Source organism: Cebus imitator, unplaced genomic scaffold (genome assembly GCF_001604975.1).
Source record: "Cebus imitator isolate Cc_AM_T3 unplaced genomic scaffold, Cebus_imitator-1.0 Scaffold38, whole genome shotgun sequence".
Lineage (NCBI taxonomy): Eukaryota > Metazoa > Chordata > Mammalia > Primates > Cebidae > Cebus > Cebus imitator.
Window position 1 is genome coordinate 11,203,582 of NW_016107353.1, and position 9,012 is coordinate 11,212,593.

General features: G+C 40.3%; 2 protein-coding genes across 8 annotated transcripts in view; both read right to left on the reverse strand.

Annotated features, from left to right (window-relative positions):
* Positions 1–9,012, reverse strand: part of LOC119470708 (zinc finger protein 726-like) — a 561,873-nt gene that overhangs the window by 473,374 nt on the left and 79,487 nt on the right. The gene's annotated exons all lie outside the window — the stretch shown is intronic.
* Positions 1–9,012, reverse strand: part of LOC108301906 (zinc finger protein 726-like) — an 83,475-nt gene that overhangs the window by 72,180 nt on the left and 2,283 nt on the right. The window contains exon 2 of one of the 7 annotated variants that reach the window (XM_037737416.1): positions 2,046–2,120. The exons of 4 other annotated variants lie outside the window; for them this stretch is intronic. The gene's annotated coding sequence lies outside the window, so the exon portion shown is untranslated. Of the gene's footprint in view, positions 1–2,045; positions 2,125–2,915; positions 2,943–9,012 lie in introns of those variants that run through there. 2 more of the 7 variants (XM_037737418.1, XM_017525269.2) reach the window with 2 other exon arrangements.

Sequence of the window (9,012 nt, forward strand, 5' to 3'; positions counted from 1 at the left end):
AAAAAAAAAAAAAAAAAAAAGCTACAATCACAAAAACAATATGGTACTAACACAAACATAAACAAAAAAAAGAATAAAGAAATGAGAAATGAACCCTTCTGTATATGATCAAATGATATTCCACAAAATTGCCATGAGCTAACAATACAGAAAAAATAATCTCTTCAAAAAATAATTTTGAAAACTGGATATTTACACTGATAAAGCTACAGCCTTTCTTTGAACTATATACATAAAATACGTTAGTGCCATGGGCGGTGGCTCACACCTGTATTCCCACCACTTTGAGAGGTCAAGGTGGGCAGACCACCTGAAGTCAGGAGTTCACAATCAGCCTGGCCAACATGTGGAAACCCCTTATCTACTAACAACACAAAAATTAGCTGGGCATGGTGGCACATGCCTGTAATCCCAGCTACTTGGGAGGCTGAGACAAAAGAATCACTTGAACCCAGGAGGTGTAGGATACAGTGAGCCAAGATTGTGCCATTTCAGTCCAACCTAGGCAACAAGAGCAAAACTCCGTCTAAAAAAAAAAAAAAATTCCAGTGGTATCTTTTTCATAGTAATGTAAAATACAATCCTAAAATTTTACATTAGACCTCAATAAACTTTGAATAGCCAAAGCAATCTTGAGAAAAAAGAACAAACCAGGAGGATGCCATACGTAATAATTCCAAATTGTATTTCAAGATTATACTAATAATAACAGGAGGGACTGGCCAGGCATGGTGGCTCACGCCTGTAATCCCAGCACTTTGGAAGGCCGAGGCGAGTGGATCATCTAAGATCAGGAGTTTGAGACCAGCCTGACCAACATGGTAAAACCCCATCTCTAATTAAAATACAAAAAATTAGCTGGGCATGAGATGGTGGGCACCTGTAATCCCAGGTACTTGAGAGGCTGAGGCAGGAGAATCTCTTGAACCCATGAGGCAGAGGTTGCAGTGAGCCAAGATTGTGCCATTGCACTCCAGCATAGATAACAGTGTGAGACTCTGCCTCAAAAACAAAACAAAACAAAAACTGATTATGGATTATGCAGAAAAATGAACAACAACAATTGGAACAGAAACCACTACTCTCACATATTTTAAACATAATAAAACAAGATAACTTTAAAAAATAGTTTAACATGGTGGTTTTTTTTTTTTTTTTGGTTTTAATTTTGAGATGAAGTTTTGCTCTTCTCACACAAGCCGGAATGCAATGGTGTAACTTTGGCTCACTGCAACCTCTGCCTCCGTGGTTCAAGTAATTCTCCTGCCTCAGCCTCCCGAGTAGCTGGGATTACAGACATATGCCACCATGCCCAGCAAATTTTTGTATTTTTAGTAGAGAAGGGGTTTCACCATGTTGGCCAGGCTGGTCTTGAACTCTTGACCTCAGGTGATCCACTATATACCTTGCCCAGTCTAACATAGGATTTTTTTTGAGACAAAGTCTTGCTTTGTCATCCAGCTGGAGTGCACTGGCATGATCTCAGCTCATTGCGACCTCCACTTCCTGGGTTCAAGCGATTCTCCTGCCTCCGCCTCCTAAGTACCTGGGATTACAGGCGCCCACCACCACACCCAGCTTATTTTTGTACTTTTAGTAGAGACAGGGTTTCAAGATGTTGGCCAATCTGGTCCCAAACACCTGACCTTGTGATCTGCCCGCTTTGGCCTCCCAAAGTGCTGGGATTATAGGCGAGAGCCACTGTGCCCAGCCCTAACATAAGAGTTTTATAAAATTATAATGATATCTGTTTCCCCTGAAAAATATGAAAAAGTAGATTGTGCAGTCTCTTATGTGCCACAAAGAAGACTGGCTATCACTGTAAACTTGAAGGAAGATCACAAAAGGGAAAGTAGAATCCATAGAGAATTTTAAAGCATGTGACAGAAGATGCCCCTAAGAGAGTAAAATTTTTTAAAATCTCAGACTTCCCTGAAACTATTCTCTTTGGAACACAGCTTTTCAAATTCTATTTCAAGGACTGACTTTCTCCTTGACGTTTGGATGGCTTATCTGTGTTGTCCATTTTGTTTACTCTCACCTACCTGGGGGTTTGGCCACCAACCCATCTCTCTTCATATTCCAGGGTTCTTCTCCTTGCTCCAGACAGGTGATCAAATCTAGCTTAGAAAAAACAACACCTGTTTTATTAAAAATTAATGACACGAATGTTGCTCGTATTCTTCAAATAATGTGCCCAGTAAACTGAATGTAATAGAATATTCTAGTATATTAACGTCAAAATACTAATGTACAACAAGAATTTCTAAATATTTAGAAAGTGGGCTGGGCACAGTGGCTCATGCCTATAATATCCACACTTTGGGAGGCCAAGAAAGGTGGATCACTTGAGATTAGAAGTTTGAGACCAGCCTGGCAAACATGGTGAAACTCTGTTTCTACTAAAAATACAAAAGTTAGCTGGGTTTGGTGGCACATGCCTGTAGTCCCAGCTACTCAGGAGGCTGAGGCTGGAGAATCTCTTGAACCCAGGAGGCAGAGGTTGCAGTGAGCCAAAATTGTGCCATTGTACTCCAGTCTGGGCAACAGCAACACTCTATCTCAAAATAATAATAATAATTTTACTACCCAATACCACTGAATCAAAAGCTGGTGGTGACAATTAGATTTTAAGGTGTGGGCAACAATATTTTATGCCACTAAATTTTGAAATTATCACTAAGGGAGAGTAAAAACTACATGTCTGCTGAGGAATGTGGAAAGTTCAGATCAAGGTAAACTTCAAGATGTTTACCTTGAAGAAATTCTTTTCTAACTGAAAAATTCCCAAGATTTTCTTCAAAACAGTGATGTGAAACTCATTTATGCAAAGCATCAGTTACCAAAAAACATTCCACACACAAAAAAGAAATATTTTGAGTATATTAGGAATTGTGTATCGAAATTATTCTCACCCAGGAAGACCAGGTTTCTGGACTATAACGGAAGATAAAAATTTTTATTTTCCAAGGACAGATATATACAAAGAAACCCTAAGAAAGAAGAGCAGCTGCCGGATTAAATTTGATAGTTTACACACATCAGCTGCATAAAGATACTCAGTAACAAAGAAACTAAAAAAAAAAAAAAAAAAGCCTTTACAAAAATTAGCCAGGCATGGTGTTGGGCACCTGTAGTCCCAGTAACTTGGGAGATGGAGGAAGGAGAATTGCTTGAACCTAAGAGGCAGAGGTTGCAGTGAGCCAAGATTGCACCACTGGATTCCAACCTGGGTGGCAGGGTAAGACCCTGTCTTAAAAAAATAATAATGATGAAATAAAATAATGAAGAAAAAATAATTAACTCTATTTTAAAAATCTGTAAGAGAGCTCTCATCCAAGTGAATTATCAACATTATCAACAGAACAAATTTTTATGATGTGCTAATGATACACATATAAGAACACAGCATCACTGCTGAAATATTGTTTCCAAAAAGTACATTATAGGCTGGCTGGGCATGGTGGCTCATGCCTGTAATCCCAGCGCTTTGGGAGGCCAAGGCAGATGGATTAACTGAGGTCTGGAGTTCAAGACCAGCCTGACCAACATGTAGAAACCTCATCTCTACTAAAAACACAAAAAATTAGCCAGGCGTTATAGTGCATGACTGTAATTCCAGCTACTTGAGATGCTGAAGCAGGACAATCGCTTGAACCTGGGAGGCAGACGTTGCAATCAGCCAAGATCGTGCCATTGCACTCCAGCCTGGGCAACAAGAGCAAAACTCCATCTCAAAAAAAAAGACAGAAAAAGTAAATTATAGACTGAATATAACCATACAGAAACATCAGTTTTATACAAAGTTCAAGATACACATATATCCCACTTTCTGTAATTTTTTTTAACATAGCATGTACTCCTGAAACACTTTCTGTAATTTTTAATAGTGATTTTAAGAAGTCTTTTTTGATCAACCTAGAGAGCAGTTATCTCCTGATAATTATCTTTCAAACTTTCTGGTTAATAAATCTCATATTTTTAAATTATTTTTGGATCAGATTTTCACTCTGTCACCCAGACTGGAGTGCAGTGGCACGATCTCATCTCATGGCACCCTCCACCTCCAAGGTTCAAGCAATTCTCCTGCCCCCGCCTCCCGATTAGCTGGGATTACAAGCACACACCACTGTGCCTGGCTAATTTTTGTATTTTTTAGTAGAGTTGGGATTTTGCCATGTTGGCCAGGCTGGCCTCCTGTGCCTCTCAAAGTGTAGGATTACAAGCATGAACCACTGCATGCAGCCCTCATCTTGCTTAAATAAGCATTTCCTTAATCCCAGTCTGCATAGTGCTAATGGTAAACACAAATGCAGCCTCAACGTTACCTGTTTTCCATCTTTACTAAGGATTCCAGCTTTTCCCCAATAGAAATCTTGAGTATACACAAAGAAATTTTTTTTTTTTTTTGAGAGAGTCTCACTCTGTCACCCAGGCTAGAGTGCAATGATACAATTTCAGCTCACTGTAAGCTGTGCCTCCCGAATTCAAGTGATTCTCCCGCCTCAGCCTCCTGAGTAGCTGGGATTACAGGCACACACCACCATGCCCAAGTAATTGTTGTATTTTTAGTAGAGATGGGGTTTCACCATGTTGGTCAGATGGTCTTGATCTCCTGCCCCGTGATCTGCCCGCCTCAGCCTCCCAAAGTACTGGGATTATAGGCGTGAGTGACCACACCCAGCCAAGGAAACATTTTTAATACTGCAGATCATAAATTAATGGTGGGGATCCTGCATGGCATATAAAAAGCCATGATGTCAACAATTTAAAGCTCTAAAAAGAAATATTTTTCAGAGACCCTTGACTATGAATAAATTTTTTTTTTTCCTTTTTTTTTTTTAAATAAAGACAGGGTTTCACCATGTTGGTCAGGCTGGTCTTGAACTCCTGACCTCAGGTGATCCACCTGCCTTGGCCTCCAAAGTGCTTGGATTACAGGCGTAAGCCACCGCGCCCGGCCATAAAATTTTTTAAAGTAGTTAAAATGGACTCAGGAAAGAAAAAAAAAAAACAGAAGTAAAGGTTTACAAGTAAAAAACATGGAATTCAAGGAGGCAGAGTGGACGCAGCTCTTGATCTGAGACATGTTTAGCTAAAAAGAAAGGCACATTTTTAACCTTTCTCCTCCTTCTCTGGGATTCTTTTTTAGTTGAGATTCTCCAGACAAATTATACCTGCATCTTGAGAACTGCCTTTAAAGGTGTCAGTACCACCTGTTTACCTGCTACCACACTCACAGGCAGAAGTACAAAGACACACTGAAAAAGTTCACCTATTTCTATCCTTTATGATGTGGAAAATTCAAGAACAATGAGTTGCTCTATGAAGAAAGAAATATAAGTTTCTGCTTTTCTGTCTTCAGGTGCCCTCCCTAGACACAGACATCAAGAATCTCTGCTAAAGTAATGAAAATATGGGCCACACTGCCCTGTCCATACCAAACTCAAACAGAACAGGCCCTGTTATCACCCTTTAGTAAACAGGTGAAACTCTCATGAGTAGGTCCTCAACCCTTCATACTTGATTCTGGCCTCATCTTAGAGTCACATGAGGCACTTTATTAAAACAACATGTGGCCGGGCGCAGTGGCTCACGCCAGTAATCCTAGCACTTTGGGAGGCTGAGGTGGGTGGATCACCTGAGGTCAGGAGTTCAAGACCAGCCTGGCCATCATGGTGAAACCCCATGTTAAAAATAATAATAATAATAATAATAATACAACATGGATGTGTCCAACAATAAAAAGAACACGTGGAAAAAATTAGTAAGTTTTTAAAAAGCCGGGAGAGGTGGCTCATGCTTGTAAACCCAGCACTTTGGGAGGCTGAGGTGGGGGGATCACCTAAGGTCAGGAGTTCGAGACCAGCCTGACCAGTATGGTGAAACCTCATCTTAAAAAAAAAGAACCCGTGGAAAGGGCACAAGCAAACATATTTCTGTGAATTGGCAATGTAATTTGAATATCCATACCTAAGTAATCCACATTACTTAGAATGGCAAAAACTGTAGTAAATTTGCACCAAACTAGTAGAACCCTGGGTTTATAACCACTTAGCTAAGCATTGCCTCTCAAGGTTTATGAGCTTATAAACCACTTGTTAATTTTAGTCCCTCTCTATGTAATGTGATTCTGCAGGCTTACAAAGGGTACATGAATGTGTGTTTTAAATAAATCCCCTGTCAATGCTGATGATGCTCCCCCAGGCTCATTATTAGCATTAGTTAGAGAAAGCAGGCACAGCACAGAGTCCCTGACACTTGACTCTCTTGTCACAACACAAATATTTCTGGCACAAACGAAGACAACCAATCTCCATCCTAAAGTATCAAATTCTTTGCCAGCCCTTTAAAGTTTACAGAGACAACAAAAAGTAACAGTGCCTGAATAAGCCTGTATGTGGAAAACAATATATACACATGTACTAGTACAGTGTTTACTAAGCAGGTACTATTTGCTCAAGAGTATGTTGAGCATACTGTGATAGAAATAATATATCACGCAATTTAATCTTCATAGCGCACTAGGAATTGGTACTAAGTGTTTGATAATTCCAGGCATCAGGTTAGAAGCCCAGCATATGTATTTCATCTTGTTTCTATTCCTCATTTTTGTTAAAAAAAATTTATAGAATAAAAGCTAAATGCAGACAGATGACCGGAATACAGAAAAATTTAATGCAGTTTAAAGAAATTTTTATTGTGTTAATATTTACTTTTTTGTGACTTGTGGAGCAACTATTTAATCTGCAGGAATAGAAAAAGGGTTGCTAAATAAAATGTCTCTGCAAGCACTGATGTAATAGAAAATTTAAAAATTAAGACCTTAAAATACATACTTTATTTTTCCCACTTATTTTCTTTGGGGTTCAGAAAATTTTGAGCACCAGCTTTAGAAAGGCAGCAGGATTCACCCGCCAAAACTCTGATGTCTTTCAATCAGTTCTGTGAGGCAAGACTCCAGAGTGGAGCGAGATCTAAATAAGAACCCCAAATAGAGTGACTCTGAACAGAACTGGGGCAGAGAGTGGACCTTATGTAGAATTCTTTCCTCTGTGTCACTGGGATATTTCCAGTTCTATTTTCCCAAGCTTGCCTAAGAGAAACTTAAATCTCAGAGTTTGTATAATTTTTTTTAACCGCTGCCTCGTCAATTATATAATACATGCCAATAAGCAATTTAAATAAATGCCAGGTTTTTTTATTTTTATTTTTTTGAGACGAAGTCTTGCTCTGTCACCAGGCTGCAGTGCAGTGGCGAAATCTCGGCTTACTGCAACCTCCGCCTCCTGGGTTCAAGCGATTCTTCCGCCTCAGCCTCCTGAGTAGCTGGGACCGCAGGCGCGTGCCACCACACCCGGCTAATTTTTTTGTATTTTTAGTAGAGACGGGGTTTCACCGTGTTGGCCAGGATGGTCTCGATCTCTTGACCTCGTGATCTGCCCGCCTCTGCCTCCCAAAGTGCCGGGATTACAGGCCTCAGCCACCGTGCCCAGCCTTTCTAGGGTATTCATTAGAAGTATGTATTCTGGCCGGGCGCGGTGGCTCAAGCCTGTAATCCCAGCACTTTGGGAGGCCGAGGCGGGTGGATCACGAGGTCAAGAGATCGAGACCATCCTGGTCAACATAGTGAAACCCCGTCTCTACTAAAAATACAAAAATTCAGCTGGGCATGGTGGCACGTGCCTGTAATCCCAGCTACTCAGGAGGCTGAGGCAGGAGAATTGCCTGAACCCAGGAAACGGAGGTTGCGGTGAGCCAAGATCGCGCCATTGCACTCCAGCCTGGGTAACGAGAGCGAAACTCCGTCTCAAAAAAAAAAAAAAAGAAGTATGTATTCTTAGCAGGTAGAAGAAACACATAACACTTCTGTTCATAAATATTTCTTCAGGTGATGACATACAAAGTTATTTCAATATTTAAAAAGTGGCCCAAATAAAGCCCAAAGTTTTTTGTACACATCTGTTCATTGTATAAACTATATGATGCTTAATTCAACCCTTTATTCATTTGCTAGACTAAAAATTCCCAGATGGTGGGAACCATGACTGCTTCATCTATTTTTCTAATGCTCATATAAAACAAAAGCAATTAGTTTATTTGTTTGCGTATCCAGACATTCCGGTTGTTTTTCACCAAAGTACCAGGAAACTGTAGAAACTCTCATCTGGGAACCCACCAAAGTCATCTCTTTCGCGAGGGGAGGAGCAAACACACGATGACTCAATTTTTTACACTGAGACAGAAGCAGAATTAACCACTTTTGTTGCCCTGGCACAATTCTGCTCTGGACATCCTCAAATGTCTCAAAGATGCCCAGCTAATTGTGAGAGTTCCCAGTGACCCTACGTTGATGGCCCAATAATAAGACAGACAGGAGAGACTCAGGTTCTTTCTTTTTTAAAAAATTATGTAGTAAATAATTAGTCATATGGGAATCCTGCTAAGAGGTACTAAGTTTCATCTTGTAATATTTAGCATTAAAATCAGAAATCCAGATCATAGTCTACAAAACAAAAATATTTACTGTCAGAAATGTACCCTGCAAAAAGAGAAACTGATGCTTTCATGCATCTATGCAACTCACCAATTATCTACCACATTTTCTTGTGGAAATGTACTTATTTTCTACAGCCAAAATACATTTTTCCTACTGTTTTCCTTGACAGCATTCCAAAATCTAAGCCTGGGAATTCTGTTTGAAATTACCCAGCCATGGCCAGACACAGTGGCTCACAACTCTAATCCCAGTACTTTGGGAAGCCAAGGCAGGCAGATCACCCAAGGTCAGGAGTTCAAGACCAACCTGGCCAACATGGTGAAACCCCATCTCTACTAACAAAAAATAAAAAAAATTAGCTGGTCATGGTGGCAGATACCTGTAGTCCCAGCTACTTGGTAGGCTGAGGCAGGAGAATCACTTGAACCTGGAAGGCAGGGGTTGAAGTGAGCCCACATGGCACCACTGCACTCCAGCCTGGGCAATAAGAGCAAAACTCCATCTCAAAAAAA